Source organism: Salmo salar, unplaced genomic scaffold (genome assembly GCF_965601325.2).
Source record: "Salmo salar unplaced genomic scaffold, fSalSal1 ptg000293l, whole genome shotgun sequence".
NCBI lineage: Eukaryota > Metazoa > Chordata > Actinopteri > Salmoniformes > Salmonidae > Salmo > Salmo salar.
The window spans coordinates 826198-841456 of NW_027675346.1; the positions used below are offsets into that span (position 1 = coordinate 826198).

The following is a 15259-nucleotide window of genomic DNA, read 5'->3' on the forward strand; positions in this document are numbered from 1 at the left end:
TAATGATGAATTGACTAAATGCAGCTTCCTGCCTTTTTAATAGGATCAAATTTCCTTGTGTTTTCAATTAGCATCTGCCTTGTATTTATAAGACAAACAAGAATATTGTTGCTGAATGCAGCTTGTGTGTGCTTTGTGCTCCTTTGCCCTGTTCAAATGATGAAAGGAAATAAAGTTTGTATTTTATCCAACTACCTGTGCTAAAAAGTGATGGGAACAGTGTTTGTAATTTCTTCTACTTTTTCAGTGACACAAAGTTCAAGCTGCTTATCTAATTGGTGAAAATGCAATGTCTGTTTATCACACTCACTTTGACTATATATGTTGTAGCAAGAGATTGTTTCTCGCTTACGGCCATACCAGCCTGGGTACGCCCGATCTCGTCTGATCTCGGAAGCTAAGCAGGGTCGGGCCTGGTTAGTACTTGGATGGGAGACCGCCTGGGAATACCAGGTGCTGTAAGCATTTTGTCCACGAGGGTGTGCTCTTGCACTATTTCATCAGCAACACTGCCTTGTATTAAGCATTTAATGATGAATTGACTAAATGTCTGTTTTATCAGACTCACTTTGACTATATATGTTGTAGCAAGAGATTGTTTCTCGCTTATGGCCATACCAGCCTGGGTACGCCCGATCTCGTCTGATCTCGGAAGCGAAGCAGGGTCGGGCCTGGTTAGTACTTGGATGGGAGACCGCCTGGGAATACCAGGTGCTGTAAGCATTTTGTCCACGAGGGTGTGCCCCTGCACTATTTCATCAGCAACACTGCCTTGTAGTAAGCATTTAATGATGAATTGACTAAATGCAGCTTCCTGCCTTTTTAATAGGATCAAATTTCCTTGTGTTTTCAATTAGCATCTGCCTTGTATTTATAAGACAAACAAGAATATTGTTGCAGAATGCAGCTTGTGTGTGCTTTGTGCTCCTTTGCCCTGTTCAAATGATGAAAGGAAATAAAGTTTGTATTTTATCCAACTACCTGTGGTAAAAAGTGATGGGAACAGTGTTTGTAATTTCTTCTACTTTTTCAGTGACACAAAGTTCAAGCTGCTTATCTAATTGGTGAAAATGCAATGTCTGTTTATCACACTCACTTTGACTATATATGTTGTAGCAAGAGATTGTTTCTCGCTTACGGCCATACCAGCCTGGGTACGCCCGATCTCGTCTGATCTCGGAAGCTAAGCAGGGTCGGGCCTGGTTAGTACTTGGATGGGAGACCGCCTGGGAATACCAGGTGCTGTAAGCATTTTGTCCACGAGGGTGTGCTCTTGCACTATTTCATCAGCAACACTGCCTTGTATTAAGCATTTAATGATGAATTGACTAAATGTCTGTTTTATCAGACTCACTTTGACTATATATGTTGTAGCAAGAGATTGTTTCTCGCTTACGGCCATACCAGCCTGGGTACGCCCGATCTCGTCTGATCTCGGAAGCTAAGCAGGGTCGGGCCTGGTTAGTACTTGGATGGGAGACCGCCTGGGAATACCAGGTGCTGTAAGCATTTTGTCCACGAGGGTGTGCCCCTGCACTATTTCATCAGCAACACTGCCTTGTAGTAAGCATTTAATGATGAATTGACTAAATGCAGCTTCCTGCCTTTTTAATAGGATCAAATTTCCTTGTGTTTTCAATTAGCATCTGCCTTGTATTTATAAGACAAACAAGAATATTGTTGCTGAATGCAGCTTGTGTGTGCTTTGTGCTCCTTTGCCCTGTTCAAATGATGAAAGGAAATAAAGTTTGTATTTTATCCAACTACCTGTGCTAAAAAGTGATGGGAACAGTGTTTGTAATTTCTTCTACTTTTTCAGTGACACAAAGTTCAAGCTGCTTATCTAATTGGTGAAAATGCAATGTCTGTTTATCACACTCACTTTGACTATATATGTTGTAGCAAGAGATTGTTTCTCGCTTACGGCCATACCAGCCTGGGTACGCCCGATCTCGTCTGATCTCGGAAGCTAAGCAGGGTCGGGCCTGGTTAGTACTTGGATGGGAGACCGCCTGGGAATACCAGGTGCTGTAAGCATTTTGTCCACGAGGGTGTGCTCTTGCACTATTTCATCAGCAACACTGCCTTGTATTAAGCATTTAAGGATGAATTGACTAAATGTCTGTTTTATCAGACTCACTTTGACTATATATGTTGTAGCAAGAGATTGTTTCTCGCTTACGGCCATACCAGCCTGGGTACGCCCGATCTCGTCTGATCTCGGAAGCTAAGCAGGGTCGGGCCTGGTTAGTACTTGGATGGGAGACCGCCTGGGAATACCAGGTGCTGTAAGCATTTTGTCCACGAGGGTGTGCCCCTGCACTATTTCATCAGCAACACTGCCTTGTAGTAAGCATTTAATGATGAATTGACTAAATGCAGCTTCCTGCCTTTTTAATAGGATCAAATTTCCTTGTGTTTTCAATTAGCATCTGCCTTGTATTTATAAGACAAACAAGAATATTGTTGCTGAATGCAGCTTGTGTGTGCTTTGTGCTCCTTTGCCCTGTTCAAATGATGAAAGGAAATAAAGTTTGTATTTTATCCAACTACCTGTGCTAAAAAGTGATGGGAACAGTGTTTGTAATTTCTTCTACTTTTTCAGTGACACAAAGTTCAAGCTGCTTATCTAATTGGTGAAAATGCAATGTCTGTTTATCACACTCACTTTGACTATATATGTTGTAGCAAGAGATTGGTTCTCGCTTACGGCCATACCAGCCTGGGTACGCCCGATCTCGTCTGATCTCGGAAGCTAAGCAGGGTCAGGCCTGGTTAGTACTTGGATGGGAGACCGCCTGGGAATACCAGGTGCTGTAAGCATTTTGTCCACGAGGGTGTGCCCCTGCACTATTTCATCAGCAACACTGCCTTGTAGTAAGCATTTAATGATGAATTGACTAAATGCAGCTTCCTGCCTTTTTAATAGGATCAAATTTCCTTGTGTTTTCAATTAGCATCTGCCTTGTATTTATAAGACAAACAAGAATATTGTTGCTGAATGCAGCTTGTGTGTGCTTTGTGCTCCTTTGCCCTGTTCAAATGATGAAAGGAAATAAAGTTTGTATTTTATCCAACTACCTGTGCTAAAAAGTGATGGGAACAGTGTTTGTAATTTCTTCTACTTTTTCAGTGACACAAAGTTCAAGCTGCTTATCTAATTGGTGAAAATGCAATGTCTGTTTATCACACTCACTTTGACTATATATGTTGTAGCAAGAGATTGTTTCTCGCTTACGGCCATACCAGCCTGGGTACGCCCGATCTCGTCTGATCTCGGAAGCTAAGCAGGGTCGGGCCTGGTTAGTACTTGGATGGGAGACCGCCTGGGAATACCAGGTGCTGTAAGCATTTTGTCCACGAGGGTGTGCTCTTGCACTATTTCATCAGCAACACTGCCTTGTATTAAGCATTTAATGATGAATTGACTAAATGTCTGTTTTATCAGACTCACTTTGACTATATATGTTGTAGCAAGAGATTGTTTCTCGCTTACGGCCATACCAGCCTGGGTACGCCCGATCTCGTCTGATCTCGGAAGCTAAGCAGGGTCGGGCCTGGTTAGTACTTGGATGGGAGACCGCCTGGGAATACCAGGTGCTGTAAGCATTTTGTCCACGAGGGTGTGCTCTTGCACTATTTCATCAGCAACACTGCCTTGTAGTAAGCATTTAATGATGAATTGACTAAATGCAGCTTCCTGCCTTTTTAATAGGATCAAATTTCCTTGTGTTTTCAATTAGCATCTGCCTTGTATTTATAAGACAAACAAGAATATTGTTGCTGAATGCAGCTTGTGTGTGCTTTGTGCTCCTTTGCCCTGTTCAAATGATGAAAGGAAATAAAGTTTGTATTTTATCCAACTACCTGTGCTAAAAAGTGATGGGAACAGTGTTTGTAATTTCTTCTACTTTTTCAGTGACACAAAGTTCAAGCTGCTTATCTAATTGGTGAAAATGCAATGTCTGTTTATCACACTCACTTTGACTATATATGTTGTAGCAAGAGATTGTTTCTCGCTTACGGCCATACCAGCCTGGGTACGCCCGATCTCGTCTGATCTCGGAAGCTAAGCAGGGTCGGGCCTGGTTAGTACTTGGATGGGAGACCGCCTGGGAATACCAGGTGCTGTAAGCATTTTGTCCACGAGGGTGTGCTCTTGCACTATTTCATCAGCAACACTGCCTTGTATTAAGCATTTAATGATGAATTGACTAAATGTCTGTTTTATCAGACTCACTTTGACTATATATGTTGTAGCAAGAGATTGTTTCTCGCTTACGGCCATACCAGCCTGGGTACGCCCGATCTCGTCTGATCTCGGAAGCTAAGCAGGGTCGGGCCTGGTTAGTACTTGGATGGGAGACCGCCTGGGAATACCAGGTGCTGTAAGCATTTTGTCCACGAGGGTGTGCCCCTGCACTATTTCATCAGCAACACTGCCTTGTAGTAAGCATTTAATGATGAATTGACTAAATGCAGCTTCCTGCCTTTTTAATAGGATCAAATTTCCTTGTGTTTTCAATTAGCATCTGCCTTGTATTTATAAGACAAACAAGAATATTGTTGCTGAATGCAGCTTGTGTGTGCTTTGTGCTCCTTTGCCCTGTTCAAATGATGAAAGGAAATAAAGTTTGTATTTTATCCAACTACCTGTGGTAAAAAGTGATGGGAACAGTGTTTGTAATTTCTTCTACTTTTTCAGTGACACAAAGTTCAAGCTGCTTATCTAATTGGTGAAAATGCAATGTCTGTTTATCACACTCACTTTGACTATATATGTTGTAGCAAGAGATTGTTTCTCGCTTACGGCCATACCAGCCTGGGTACGCCCGATCTCGTCTGATCTCGGAAGCTAAGCAGGGTCGGGCCTGGTTAGTACTTGGATGGGAGACCGCCTGGGAATACCAGGTGCTGTAAGCATTTTGTCCACGAGGGTGTGCTCTTGCACTATTTCATCAGCAACACTGCCTTGTATTAAGCATTTAATGATGAATTGACTAAATGTCTGTTTTATCAGACTCACTTTGACTATATATGTTGTAGCAAGAGATTGTTTCTCGCTTACGGCCATACCAGCCTGGGTACGCCCGATCTCGTCTGATCTCGGAAGCTAAGCAGGGTCGGGCCTGGTTAGTACTTGGATGGGAGACCGCCTGGGAATACCAGGTGCTGTAAGCATTTTGTCCACGAGGGTGTGCTCTTGCACTATTTCATCAGCAACACTGCCTTGTATTAAGCATTTAATGATGAATTGACTAAATGTCTGTTTTATCAGACTCACTTTGACTATATATGTTGTAGCAAGAGATTGTTTCTCGCTTACGGCCATACCAGCCTGGGTACGCCCGATCTCGTCTGATCTCGGAAGCTAAGCAGGGTCGGGCCTGGTTAGTACTTGGATGGGAGACCGCCTGGGAATACCAGGTGCTGTAAGCATTTTGTCCACGAGGGTGTGCCCCTGCACTATTTCATCAGCAACACTGCCTTGTAGTAAGCATTTAATGATGAATTGACTAAATGCAGCTTCCTGCCTTTTTAATAGGATCAAATTTCCTTGTGTTTTCAATTAGCATCTGCCTTGTATTTATAAGACAAACAAGAATATTGTTGCTGAATGCAGCTTGTGTGTGCTTTGTGCTCCTTTGCCCTGTTCAAATGATGAAAGGAAATAAAGTTTGTATTTTATCCAACTACCTGTGGTAAAAAGTGATGGGAACAGTGTTTGTAATTTCTTCTACTTTTTCAGTGACACAAAGTTCAAGCTGCTTATCTAATTGGTGAAAATGCAATGTCTGTTTATCACACTCACTTTGACTATATATGTTGTAGCAAGAGATTGTTTCTCGCTTACGGCCATACCAGCCTGGGTACGCCCGATCTCGTCTGATCTCGGAAGCTAAGCAGGGTCGGGCCTGGTTAGTACTTGGATGGGAGACCGCCTGGGAATACCAGGTGCTGTAAGCATTTTGTCCACGAGGGTGTGCTCTTGCACTATTTCATCAGCAACACTGCCTTGTATTAAGCATTTAATGATGAATTGACTAAATGTCTGTTTTATCAGACTCACTTTGACTATATATGTTGTAGCAAGAGATTGTTTCTCGCTTACGGCCATACCAGCCTGGGTACGCCCGATCTCGTCTGATCTCGGAAGCTAAGCAGGGTCGGGCCTGGTTAGTACTTGGATGGGAGACCGCCTGGGAATACCAGGTGCTGTAAGCATTTTGTCCACGAGGGTGTGCTCTTGCACTATTTCATCAGCAACACTGCCTTGTATTAAGCATTTAATGATGAATTGACTAAATGTCTGTTTTATCAGACTCACTTTGACTATATATGTTGTAGCAAGAGATTGTTTCTCGCTTACGGCCATACCAGCCTGGGTACGCCCGATCTCGTCTGATCTCGGAAGCTAAGCAGGGTCGGGCCTGGTTAGTACTTGGATGGGAGACCGCCTGGGAATACCAGGTGCTGTAAGCATTTTGTCCACGAGGGTGTGCCCCTGCACTATTTCATCAGCAACACTGCCTTGTAGTAAGCATTTAATGATGAATTGACTAAATGCAGCTTCCTGCCTTTTTAATAGGATCAAATTTCCTTGTGTTTTCAATTAGCATCTGCCTTGTATTTATAAGACAAACAAGAATATTGTTGCTGAATGCAGCTTGTGTGTGCTTTGTGCTCCTTTGCCCTGTTCAAATGATGAAAGGAAATAAAGTTTGTATTTTATCCAACTACCTGTGCTAAAAAGTGATGGGAACAGTGTTTGTAATTTCTTCTACTTTTTCAGTGACACAAAGTTCAAGCTGCTTATCTAATTGGTGAAAATGCAATGTCTGTTTATCACACTCACTTTGACTATATATGTTGTAGCAAGAGATTGTTTCTCGCTTACGGCCATACCAGCCTGGGTACGCCCGATCTCGTCTGATCTCGGAAGCTAAGCAGGGTCGGGCCTGGTTAGTACTTGGATGGGAGACCGCCTGGGAATACCAGGTGCTGTAAGCATTTTGTCCACGAGGGTGTGCTCTTGCACTATTTCATCAGCAACACTGCCTTGTATTAAGCATTTAATGATGAATTGACTAAATGTCTGTTTTATCAGACTCACTTTGACTATATATGTTGTAGCAAGAGATTGTTTCTCGCTTACGGCCATACCAGCCTGGGTACGCCCGATCTCGTCTGATCTCGGAAGCTAAGCAGGGTCGGGCCTGGTTAGTACTTGGATGGGAGACCGCCTGGGAATACCAGGTGCTGTAAGCATTTTGTCCACGAGGGTGTGCTCTTGCACTATTTCATCAGCAACACTGCCTTGTATTAAGCATTTAATGATGAATTGACTAAATGTCTGTTTTATCAGACTCACTTTGACTATATATGTTGTAGCAAGAGATTGTTTCTCGCTTACGGCCATACCAGCCTGGGTACGCCCGATCTCGTCTGATCTCGGAAGCTAAGCAGGGTCGGGCCTGGTTAGTACTTGGATGGGAGACCGCCTGGGAATACCAGGTGCTGTAAGCATTTTGTCCACGAGGGTGTGCCCCTGCACTATTTCATCAGCAACACTGCCTTGTAGTAAGCATTTAATGATGAATTGACTAAATGCAGCTTCCTGCCTTTTTAATAGGATCAAATTTCCTTGTGTTTTCAATTAGCATCTGCCTTGTATTTATAAGACAAACAAGAATATTGTTGCTGAATGCAGCTTGTGTGTGCTTTGTGCTCCTTTGCCCTGTTCAAATGATGAAAGGAAATAAAGTTTGTATTTTATCCAACTACCTGTGGTAAAAAGTGATGGGAACAGTGTTTGTAATTTCTTCTACTTTTTCAGTGACACAAAGTTCAAGCTGCTTATCTAATTGGTGAAAATGCAATGTCTGTTTATCACACTCACTTTGACTATATATGTTGTAGCAAGAGATTGTTTCTCGCTTACGGCCATACCAGCCTGGGTACGCCCGATCTCGTCTGATCTCGGAAGCTAAGCAGGGTCGGGCCTGGTTAGTACTTGGATGGGAGACCGCCTGGGAATACCAGGTGCTGTAAGCATTTTGTCCACGAGGGTGTGCTCTTGCACTATTTCATCAGCAACACTGCCTTGTATTAAGCATTTAATGATGAATTGACTAAATGTCTGTTTTATCAGACTCACTTTGACTATATATGTTGTAGCAAGAGATTGTTTCTCGCTTACGGCCATACCAGCCTGGGTACGCCCGATCTCGTCTGATCTCGGAAGCTAAGCAGGGTCGGGCCTGGTTAGTACTTGGATGGGAGACCGCCTGGGAATACCAGGTGCTGTAAGCATTTTGTCCACGAGGGTGTGCTCTTGCACTATTTCATCAGCAACACTGCCTTGTATTAAGCATTTAATGATGAATTGACTAAATGTCTGTTTTATCAGACTCACTTTGACTATATATGTTGTAGCAAGAGATTGTTTCTCGCTTACGGCCATACCAGCCTGGGTACGCCCGATCTCGTCTGATCTCGGAAGCTAAGCAGGGTCGGGCCTGGTTAGTACTTGGATGGGAGACCGCCTGGGAATACCAGGTGCTGTAAGCATTTTGTCCACGAGGGTGTGCCCCTGCACTATTTCATCAGCAACACTGCCTTGTAGTAAGCATTTAATGATGAATTGACTAAATGCAGCTTCCTGCCTTTTTAATAGGATCAAATTTCCTTGTGTTTTCAATTAGCATCTGCCTTGTATTTATAAGACAAACAAGAATATTGTTGCTGAATGCAGCTTGTGTGTGCTTTGTGCTCCTTTGCCCTGTTCAAATGATGAAAGGAAATAAAGTTTGTATTTTATCCAACTACCTGTGCTAAAAAGTGATGGGAACAGTGTTTGTAATTTCTTCTACTTTTTCAGTGACACAAAGTTCAAGCTGCTTATCTAATTGGTGAAAATGCAATGTCTGTTTATCACACTCACTTTGACTATATATGTTGTAGCAAGAGATTGTTTCTCGCTTACGGCCATACCAGCCTGGGTACGCCCGATCTCGTCTGATCTCGGAAGCTAAGCAGGGTCGGGCCTGGTTAGTACTTGGATGGGAGACCGCCTGGGAATACCAGGTGCTGTAAGCATTTTGTCCACGAGGGTGTGCTCTTGCACTATTTCATCAGCAACACTGCCTTGTATTAAGCATTTAATGATGAATTGACTAAATGTCTGTTTTATCAGACTCACTTTGACTATATATGTTGTAGCAAGAGATTGTTTCTCGCTTACGGCCATACCAGCCTGGGTACGCCCGATCTCGTCTGATCTCGGAAGCTAAGCAGGGTCGGGCCTGGTTAGTACTTGGATGGGAGACCGCCTGGGAATACCAGGTGCTGTAAGCATTTTGTCCACGAGGGTGTGCCCCTGCACTATTTCATCAGCAACACTGCCTTGTAGTAAGCATTTAATGATGAATTGACTAAATGCAGCTTCCTGCCTTTTTAATAGGATCAAATTTCCTTGTGTTTTCAATTAGCATCTGCCTTGTATTTATAAGACAAACAAGAATATTGTTGCTGAATGCAGCTTGTGTGTGCTTTGTGCTCCTTTGCCCTGTTCAAATGATGAAAGGAAATAAAGTTTGTATTTTATCCAACTACCTGTGCTAAAAAGTGATGGGAACAGTGTTTGTAATTTCTTCTACTTTTTCAGTGACACAAAGTTCAAGCTGCTTATCTAATTGGTGAAAATGCAATGTCTGTTTATCACACTCACTTTGACTATATATGTTGTAGCAAGAGATTGTTTCTCGCTTACGGCCATACCAGCCTGGGTACGCCCGATCTCGTCTGATCTCGGAAGCTAAGCAGGGTCGGGCCTGGTTAGTACTTGGATGGGAGACCGCCTGGGAATACCAGGTGCTGTAAGCATTTTGTCCACGAGGGTGTGCTCTTGCACTATTTCATCAGCAACACTGCCTTGTATTAAGCATTTAATGATGAATTGACTAAATGTCTGTTTTATCAGACTCACTTTGACTATATATGTTGTAGCAAGAGATTGTTTCTCGCTTACGGCCATACCAGCCTGGGTACGCCCGATCTCGTCTGATCTCGGAAGCTAAGCAGGGTCGGGCCTGGTTAGTACTTGGATGGGAGACCGCCTGGGAATACCAGGTGCTGTAAGCATTTTGTCCACGAGGGTGTGCCCCTGCACTATTTCATCAGCAACACTGCCTTGTAGTAAGCATTTAATGATGAATTGACTAAATGCAGCTTCCTGCCTTTTTAATAGGATCAAATTTCCTTGTGTTTTCAATTAGCATCTGCCTTGTATTTATAAGACAAACAAGAATATTGTTGCTGAATGCAGCTTGTGTGTGCTTTGTGCTCCTTTGCCCTGTTCAAATGATGAAAGGAAATAAAGTTTGTATTTTATCCAACTACCTGTGCTAAAAAGTGATGGGAACAGTGTTTGTAATTTCTTCTACTTTTTCAGTGACACAAAGTTCAAGCTGCTTATCTAATTGGTGAAAATGCAATGTCTGTTTATCACACTCACTTTGACTATATATGTTGTAGCAAGAGATTGTTTCTCGCTTACGGCCATACCAGCCTGGGTACGCCCGATCTCGTCTGATCTCGGAAGCTAAGCAGGGTCGGGCCTGGTTAGTACTTGGATGGGAGACCGCCTGGGAATACCAGGTGCTGTAAGCATTTTGTCCACGAGGGTGTGCTCTTGCACTATTTCATCAGCAACACTGCCTTGTATTAAGCATTTAAGGATGAATTGACTAAATGTCTGTTTTATCAGACTCACTTTGACTATATATGTTGTAGCAAGAGATTGTTTCTCGCTTACGGCCATACCAGCCTGGGTACGCCCGATCTCGTCTGATCTCGGAAGCTAAGCAGGGTCGGGCCTGGTTAGTACTTGGATGGGAGACCGCCTGGGAATACCAGGTGCTGTAAGCATTTTGTCCACGAGGGTGTGCCCCTGCACTATTTCATCAGCAACACTGCCTTGTAGTAAGCATTTAATGATGAATTGACTAAATGCAGCTTCCTGCCTTTTTAATAGGATCAAATTTCCTTGTGTTTTCAATTAGCATCTGCCTTGTATTTATAAGACAAACAAGAATATTGTTGCTGAATGCAGCTTGTGTGTGCTTTGTGCTCCTTTGCCCTGTTCAAATGATGAAAGGAAATAAAGTTTGTATTTTATCCAACTACCTGTGCTAAAAAGTGATGGGAACAGTGTTTGTAATTTCTTCTACTTTTTCAGTGACACAAAGTTCAAGCTGCTTATCTAATTGGTGAAAATGCAATGTCTGTTTATCACACTCACTTTGACTATATATGTTGTAGCAAGAGATTGGTTCTCGCTTACGGCCATACCAGCCTGGGTACGCCCGATCTCGTCTGATCTCGGAAGCTAAGCAGGGTCAGGCCTGGTTAGTACTTGGATGGGAGACCGCCTGGGAATACCAGGTGCTGTAAGCATTTTGTCCACGAGGGTGTGCCCCTGCACTATTTCATCAGCAACACTGCCTTGTAGTAAGCATTTAATGATGAATTGACTAAATGCAGCTTCCTGCCTTTTTAATAGGATCAAATTTCCTTGTGTTTTCAATTAGCATCTGCCTTGTATTTATAAGACAAACAAGAATATTGTTGCTGAATGCAGCTTGTGTGTGCTTTGTGCTCCTTTGCCCTGTTCAAATGATGAAAGGAAATAAAGTTTGTATTTTATCCAACTACCTGTGCTAAAAAGTGATGGGAACAGTGTTTGTAATTTCTTCTACTTTTTCAGTGACACAAAGTTCAAGCTGCTTATCTAATTGGTGAAAATGCAATGTCTGTTTATCACACTCACTTTGACTATATATGTTGTAGCAAGAGATTGTTTCTCGCTTACGGCCATACCAGCCTGGGTACGCCCGATCTCGTCTGATCTCGGAAGCTAAGCAGGGTCGGGCCTGGTTAGTACTTGGATGGGAGACCGCCTGGGAATACCAGGTGCTGTAAGCATTTTGTCCACGAGGGTGTGCTCTTGCACTATTTCATCAGCAACACTGCCTTGTATTAAGCATTTAATGATGAATTGACTAAATGTCTGTTTTATCAGACTCACTTTGACTATATATGTTGTAGCAAGAGATTGTTTCTCGCTTACGGCCATACCAGCCTGGGTACGCCCGATCTCGTCTGATCTCGGAAGCTAAGCAGGGTCGGGCCTGGTTAGTACTTGGATGGGAGACCGCCTGGGAATACCAGGTGCTGTAAGCATTTTGTCCACGAGGGTGTGCTCTTGCACTATTTCATCAGCAACACTGCCTTGTAGTAAGCATTTAATGATGAATTGACTAAATGCAGCTTCCTGCCTTTTTAATAGGATCAAATTTCCTTGTGTTTTCAATTAGCATCTGCCTTGTATTTATAAGACAAACAAGAATATTGTTGCTGAATGCAGCTTGTGTGTGCTTTGTGCTCCTTTGCCCTGTTCAAATGATGAAAGGAAATAAAGTTTGTATTTTATCCAACTACCTGTGCTAAAAAGTGATGGGAACAGTGTTTGTAATTTCTTCTACTTTTTCAGTGACACAAAGTTCAAGCTGCTTATCTAATTGGTGAAAATGCAATGTCTGTTTATCACACTCACTTTGACTATATATGTTGTAGCAAGAGATTGTTTCTCGCTTACGGCCATACCAGCCTGGGTACGCCCGATCTCGTCTGATCTCGGAAGCTAAGCAGGGTCGGGCCTGGTTAGTACTTGGATGGGAGACCGCCTGGGAATACCAGGTGCTGTAAGCATTTTGTCCACGAGGGTGTGCTCTTGCACTATTTCATCAGCAACACTGCCTTGTATTAAGCATTTAATGATGAATTGACTAAATGTCTGTTTTATCAGACTCACTTTGACTATATATGTTGTAGCAAGAGATTGTTTCTCGCTTACGGCCATACCAGCCTGGGTACGCCCGATCTCGTCTGATCTCGGAAGCTAAGCAGGGTCGGGCCTGGTTAGTACTTGGATGGGAGACCGCCTGGGAATACCAGGTGCTGTAAGCATTTTGTCCACGAGGGTGTGCCCCTGCACTATTTCATCAGCAACACTGCCTTGTAGTAAGCATTTAATGATGAATTGACTAAATGCAGCTTCCTGCCTTTTTAATAGGATCAAATTTCCTTGTGTTTTCAATTAGCATCTGCCTTGTATTTATAAGACAAACAAGAATATTGTTGCTGAATGCAGCTTGTGTGTGCTTTGTGCTCCTTTGCCCTGTTCAAATGATGAAAGGAAATAAAGTTTGTATTTTATCCAACTACCTGTGGTAAAAAGTGATGGGAACAGTGTTTGTAATTTCTTCTACTTTTTCAGTGACACAAAGTTCAAGCTGCTTATCTAATTGGTGAAAATGCAATGTCTGTTTATCACACTCACTTTGACTATATATGTTGTAGCAAGAGATTGTTTCTCGCTTACGGCCATACCAGCCTGGGTACGCCCGATCTCGTCTGATCTCGGAAGCTAAGCAGGGTCGGGCCTGGTTAGTACTTGGATGGGAGACCGCCTGGGAATACCAGGTGCTGTAAGCATTTTGTCCACGAGGGTGTGCTCTTGCACTATTTCATCAGCAACACTGCCTTGTATTAAGCATTTAATGATGAATTGACTAAATGTCTGTTTTATCAGACTCACTTTGACTATATATGTTGTAGCAAGAGATTGTTTCTCGCTTACGGCCATACCAGCCTGGGTACGCCCGATCTCGTCTGATCTCGGAAGCTAAGCAGGGTCGGGCCTGGTTAGTACTTGGATGGGAGACCGCCTGGGAATACCAGGTGCTGTAAGCATTTTGTCCACGAGGGTGTGCTCTTGCACTATTTCATCAGCAACACTGCCTTGTATTAAGCATTTAATGATGAATTGACTAAATGTCTGTTTTATCAGACTCACTTTGACTATATATGTTGTAGCAAGAGATTGTTTCTCGCTTACGGCCATACCAGCCTGGGTACGCCCGATCTCGTCTGATCTCGGAAGCTAAGCAGGGTCGGGCCTGGTTAGTACTTGGATGGGAGACCGCCTGGGAATACCAGGTGCTGTAAGCATTTTGTCCACGAGGGTGTGCCCCTGCACTATTTCATCAGCAACACTGCCTTGTAGTAAGCATTTAATGATGAATTGACTAAATGCAGCTTCCTGCCTTTTTAATAGGATCAAATTTCCTTGTGTTTTCAATTAGCATCTGCCTTGTATTTATAAGACAAACAAGAATATTGTTGCTGAATGCAGCTTGTGTGTGCTTTGTGCTCCTTTGCCCTGTTCAAATGATGAAAGGAAATAAAGTTTGTATTTTATCCAACTACCTGTGCTAAAAAGTGATGGGAACAGTGTTTGTAATTTCTTCTACTTTTTCAGTGACACAAAGTTCAAGCTGCTTATCTAATTGGTGAAAATGCAATGTCTGTTTATCACACTCACTTTGACTATATATGTTGTAGCAAGAGATTGTTTCTCGCTTACGGCCATACCAGCCTGGGTACGCCCGATCTCGTCTGATCTCGGAAGCTAAGCAGGGTCGGGCCTGGTTAGTACTTGGATGGGAGACCGCCTGGGAATACCAGGTGCTGTAAGCATTTTGTCCACGAGGGTGTGCTCTTGCACTATTTCATCAGCAACACTGCCTTGTATTAAGCATTTAAGGATGAATTGACTAAATGTCTGTTTTATCAGACTCACTTTGACTATATATGTTGTAGCAAGAGATTGTTTCTCGCTTACGGCCATACCAGCCTGGGTACGCCCGATCTCGTCTGATCTCGGAAGCTAAGCAGGGTCGGGCCTGGTTAGTACTTGGATGGGAGACCGCCTGGGAATACCAGGTGCTGTAAGCATTTTGTCCACGAGGGTGTGCCCCTGCACTATTTCATCAGCAACACTGCCTTGTAGTAAGCATTTAATGATGAATTGACTAAATGCAGCTTCCTGCCTTTTTAATAGGATCAAATTTCCTTGTGTTTTCAATTAGCATCTGCCTTGTATTTATAAGACAAACAAGAATATTGTTGCTGAATGCAGCTTGTGTGTGCTTTGTGCTCCTTTGCCCTGTTCAAATGATGAAAGGAAATAAAGTTTGTATTTTATCCAACTACCTGTGCTAAAAAGTGATGGGAACAGTGTTTGTAATTTCTTCTACTTTTTCAGTGACACAAAGTTCAAGCTGCTTATCTAATTGGTGAAAATGCAATGTCTGTTTATCACACTCACTTTGACTATATATGTTGTAGCAAGAGA

The 15259-nt window shown here is 43.0% G+C and overlaps 39 non-coding genes across 39 annotated transcripts; all 39 read left to right on the forward strand.

Annotated features, from left to right (window-relative positions):
- The first annotated feature begins 346 nt into the window (after nucleotides 1–346).
- LOC145871892 (5S ribosomal RNA) lies at nucleotides 347–465 on the forward strand. Its single transcript, XR_014387523.1, has one exon. It is a non-coding gene; the product is annotated as a 5S ribosomal RNA (ribosomal RNA).
- A 139-nt stretch (nucleotides 466–604) lies between these two features.
- On the forward strand, nucleotides 605–723 carry LOC145867951 (5S ribosomal RNA). The gene has a single exon (XR_014383945.1). It is a non-coding gene; the product is annotated as a 5S ribosomal RNA (ribosomal RNA).
- A 409-nt stretch (nucleotides 724–1132) lies between these two features.
- LOC145871893 (5S ribosomal RNA) lies at nucleotides 1133–1251 on the forward strand. The gene has a single exon (XR_014387524.1). It is a non-coding gene; the product is annotated as a 5S ribosomal RNA (ribosomal RNA).
- Nucleotides 1252–1390: 139 nt separating this feature from the next.
- LOC145871894 (5S ribosomal RNA) lies at nucleotides 1391–1509 on the forward strand. Its single transcript, XR_014387525.1, has one exon. It is a non-coding gene; the product is annotated as a 5S ribosomal RNA (ribosomal RNA).
- Nucleotides 1510–1918: 409 nt separating this feature from the next.
- Nucleotides 1919–2037, forward strand: LOC145871895 (5S ribosomal RNA). The gene has a single exon (XR_014387526.1). It is a non-coding gene; the product is annotated as a 5S ribosomal RNA (ribosomal RNA).
- A 139-nt stretch (nucleotides 2038–2176) lies between these two features.
- LOC145871896 (5S ribosomal RNA) lies at nucleotides 2177–2295 on the forward strand. The gene has a single exon (XR_014387527.1). It is a non-coding gene; the product is annotated as a 5S ribosomal RNA (ribosomal RNA).
- A 409-nt stretch (nucleotides 2296–2704) lies between these two features.
- Nucleotides 2705–2823, forward strand: LOC145868446 (5S ribosomal RNA). Its single transcript, XR_014384442.1, has one exon. It is a non-coding gene; the product is annotated as a 5S ribosomal RNA (ribosomal RNA).
- A 409-nt stretch (nucleotides 2824–3232) lies between these two features.
- Nucleotides 3233–3351, forward strand: LOC145871897 (5S ribosomal RNA). Its single transcript, XR_014387528.1, has one exon. It is a non-coding gene; the product is annotated as a 5S ribosomal RNA (ribosomal RNA).
- A 139-nt stretch (nucleotides 3352–3490) lies between these two features.
- LOC145871898 (5S ribosomal RNA) lies at nucleotides 3491–3609 on the forward strand. Its single transcript, XR_014387529.1, has one exon. It is a non-coding gene; the product is annotated as a 5S ribosomal RNA (ribosomal RNA).
- Nucleotides 3610–4018: 409 nt separating this feature from the next.
- Nucleotides 4019–4137, forward strand: LOC145871899 (5S ribosomal RNA). Its single transcript, XR_014387530.1, has one exon. It is a non-coding gene; the product is annotated as a 5S ribosomal RNA (ribosomal RNA).
- A 139-nt stretch (nucleotides 4138–4276) lies between these two features.
- LOC145871901 (5S ribosomal RNA) lies at nucleotides 4277–4395 on the forward strand. Its single transcript, XR_014387532.1, has one exon. It is a non-coding gene; the product is annotated as a 5S ribosomal RNA (ribosomal RNA).
- A 409-nt stretch (nucleotides 4396–4804) lies between these two features.
- On the forward strand, nucleotides 4805–4923 carry LOC145871902 (5S ribosomal RNA). The gene has a single exon (XR_014387533.1). It is a non-coding gene; the product is annotated as a 5S ribosomal RNA (ribosomal RNA).
- A 139-nt stretch (nucleotides 4924–5062) lies between these two features.
- Nucleotides 5063–5181, forward strand: LOC145871903 (5S ribosomal RNA). The gene has a single exon (XR_014387534.1). It is a non-coding gene; the product is annotated as a 5S ribosomal RNA (ribosomal RNA).
- Nucleotides 5182–5320: 139 nt separating this feature from the next.
- LOC145871904 (5S ribosomal RNA) lies at nucleotides 5321–5439 on the forward strand. Its single transcript, XR_014387535.1, has one exon. It is a non-coding gene; the product is annotated as a 5S ribosomal RNA (ribosomal RNA).
- Nucleotides 5440–5848: 409 nt separating this feature from the next.
- On the forward strand, nucleotides 5849–5967 carry LOC145871905 (5S ribosomal RNA). Its single transcript, XR_014387536.1, has one exon. It is a non-coding gene; the product is annotated as a 5S ribosomal RNA (ribosomal RNA).
- Nucleotides 5968–6106: 139 nt separating this feature from the next.
- LOC145871906 (5S ribosomal RNA) lies at nucleotides 6107–6225 on the forward strand. Its single transcript, XR_014387537.1, has one exon. It is a non-coding gene; the product is annotated as a 5S ribosomal RNA (ribosomal RNA).
- Nucleotides 6226–6364: 139 nt separating this feature from the next.
- On the forward strand, nucleotides 6365–6483 carry LOC145871907 (5S ribosomal RNA). The gene has a single exon (XR_014387538.1). It is a non-coding gene; the product is annotated as a 5S ribosomal RNA (ribosomal RNA).
- Nucleotides 6484–6892: 409 nt separating this feature from the next.
- On the forward strand, nucleotides 6893–7011 carry LOC145871908 (5S ribosomal RNA). The gene has a single exon (XR_014387539.1). It is a non-coding gene; the product is annotated as a 5S ribosomal RNA (ribosomal RNA).
- A 139-nt stretch (nucleotides 7012–7150) lies between these two features.
- Nucleotides 7151–7269, forward strand: LOC145871909 (5S ribosomal RNA). The gene has a single exon (XR_014387540.1). It is a non-coding gene; the product is annotated as a 5S ribosomal RNA (ribosomal RNA).
- A 139-nt stretch (nucleotides 7270–7408) lies between these two features.
- On the forward strand, nucleotides 7409–7527 carry LOC145871910 (5S ribosomal RNA). Its single transcript, XR_014387541.1, has one exon. It is a non-coding gene; the product is annotated as a 5S ribosomal RNA (ribosomal RNA).
- A 409-nt stretch (nucleotides 7528–7936) lies between these two features.
- Nucleotides 7937–8055, forward strand: LOC145871912 (5S ribosomal RNA). Its single transcript, XR_014387543.1, has one exon. It is a non-coding gene; the product is annotated as a 5S ribosomal RNA (ribosomal RNA).
- A 139-nt stretch (nucleotides 8056–8194) lies between these two features.
- Nucleotides 8195–8313, forward strand: LOC145871913 (5S ribosomal RNA). The gene has a single exon (XR_014387544.1). It is a non-coding gene; the product is annotated as a 5S ribosomal RNA (ribosomal RNA).
- A 139-nt stretch (nucleotides 8314–8452) lies between these two features.
- Nucleotides 8453–8571, forward strand: LOC145871914 (5S ribosomal RNA). The gene has a single exon (XR_014387545.1). It is a non-coding gene; the product is annotated as a 5S ribosomal RNA (ribosomal RNA).
- A 409-nt stretch (nucleotides 8572–8980) lies between these two features.
- Nucleotides 8981–9099, forward strand: LOC145871915 (5S ribosomal RNA). Its single transcript, XR_014387546.1, has one exon. It is a non-coding gene; the product is annotated as a 5S ribosomal RNA (ribosomal RNA).
- A 139-nt stretch (nucleotides 9100–9238) lies between these two features.
- Nucleotides 9239–9357, forward strand: LOC145871916 (5S ribosomal RNA). The gene has a single exon (XR_014387547.1). It is a non-coding gene; the product is annotated as a 5S ribosomal RNA (ribosomal RNA).
- Nucleotides 9358–9766: 409 nt separating this feature from the next.
- Nucleotides 9767–9885, forward strand: LOC145871917 (5S ribosomal RNA). The gene has a single exon (XR_014387548.1). It is a non-coding gene; the product is annotated as a 5S ribosomal RNA (ribosomal RNA).
- Nucleotides 9886–10024: 139 nt separating this feature from the next.
- On the forward strand, nucleotides 10025–10143 carry LOC145871918 (5S ribosomal RNA). The gene has a single exon (XR_014387549.1). It is a non-coding gene; the product is annotated as a 5S ribosomal RNA (ribosomal RNA).
- Nucleotides 10144–10552: 409 nt separating this feature from the next.
- LOC145871919 (5S ribosomal RNA) lies at nucleotides 10553–10671 on the forward strand. Its single transcript, XR_014387550.1, has one exon. It is a non-coding gene; the product is annotated as a 5S ribosomal RNA (ribosomal RNA).
- Nucleotides 10672–10810: 139 nt separating this feature from the next.
- Nucleotides 10811–10929, forward strand: LOC145871920 (5S ribosomal RNA). The gene has a single exon (XR_014387551.1). It is a non-coding gene; the product is annotated as a 5S ribosomal RNA (ribosomal RNA).
- A 409-nt stretch (nucleotides 10930–11338) lies between these two features.
- Nucleotides 11339–11457, forward strand: LOC145868447 (5S ribosomal RNA). Its single transcript, XR_014384443.1, has one exon. It is a non-coding gene; the product is annotated as a 5S ribosomal RNA (ribosomal RNA).
- Nucleotides 11458–11866: 409 nt separating this feature from the next.
- LOC145871921 (5S ribosomal RNA) lies at nucleotides 11867–11985 on the forward strand. Its single transcript, XR_014387552.1, has one exon. It is a non-coding gene; the product is annotated as a 5S ribosomal RNA (ribosomal RNA).
- Nucleotides 11986–12124: 139 nt separating this feature from the next.
- Nucleotides 12125–12243, forward strand: LOC145871923 (5S ribosomal RNA). Its single transcript, XR_014387554.1, has one exon. It is a non-coding gene; the product is annotated as a 5S ribosomal RNA (ribosomal RNA).
- A 409-nt stretch (nucleotides 12244–12652) lies between these two features.
- Nucleotides 12653–12771, forward strand: LOC145871924 (5S ribosomal RNA). Its single transcript, XR_014387555.1, has one exon. It is a non-coding gene; the product is annotated as a 5S ribosomal RNA (ribosomal RNA).
- A 139-nt stretch (nucleotides 12772–12910) lies between these two features.
- On the forward strand, nucleotides 12911–13029 carry LOC145871925 (5S ribosomal RNA). The gene has a single exon (XR_014387556.1). It is a non-coding gene; the product is annotated as a 5S ribosomal RNA (ribosomal RNA).
- Nucleotides 13030–13438: 409 nt separating this feature from the next.
- Nucleotides 13439–13557, forward strand: LOC145871926 (5S ribosomal RNA). Its single transcript, XR_014387557.1, has one exon. It is a non-coding gene; the product is annotated as a 5S ribosomal RNA (ribosomal RNA).
- A 139-nt stretch (nucleotides 13558–13696) lies between these two features.
- Nucleotides 13697–13815, forward strand: LOC145871927 (5S ribosomal RNA). Its single transcript, XR_014387558.1, has one exon. It is a non-coding gene; the product is annotated as a 5S ribosomal RNA (ribosomal RNA).
- Nucleotides 13816–13954: 139 nt separating this feature from the next.
- On the forward strand, nucleotides 13955–14073 carry LOC145871928 (5S ribosomal RNA). Its single transcript, XR_014387559.1, has one exon. It is a non-coding gene; the product is annotated as a 5S ribosomal RNA (ribosomal RNA).
- Nucleotides 14074–14482: 409 nt separating this feature from the next.
- Nucleotides 14483–14601, forward strand: LOC145871929 (5S ribosomal RNA). The gene has a single exon (XR_014387560.1). It is a non-coding gene; the product is annotated as a 5S ribosomal RNA (ribosomal RNA).
- A 139-nt stretch (nucleotides 14602–14740) lies between these two features.
- Nucleotides 14741–14859, forward strand: LOC145871930 (5S ribosomal RNA). Its single transcript, XR_014387561.1, has one exon. It is a non-coding gene; the product is annotated as a 5S ribosomal RNA (ribosomal RNA).
- The last annotated feature ends 400 nt before the right edge of the window (nucleotides 14860–15259 follow it).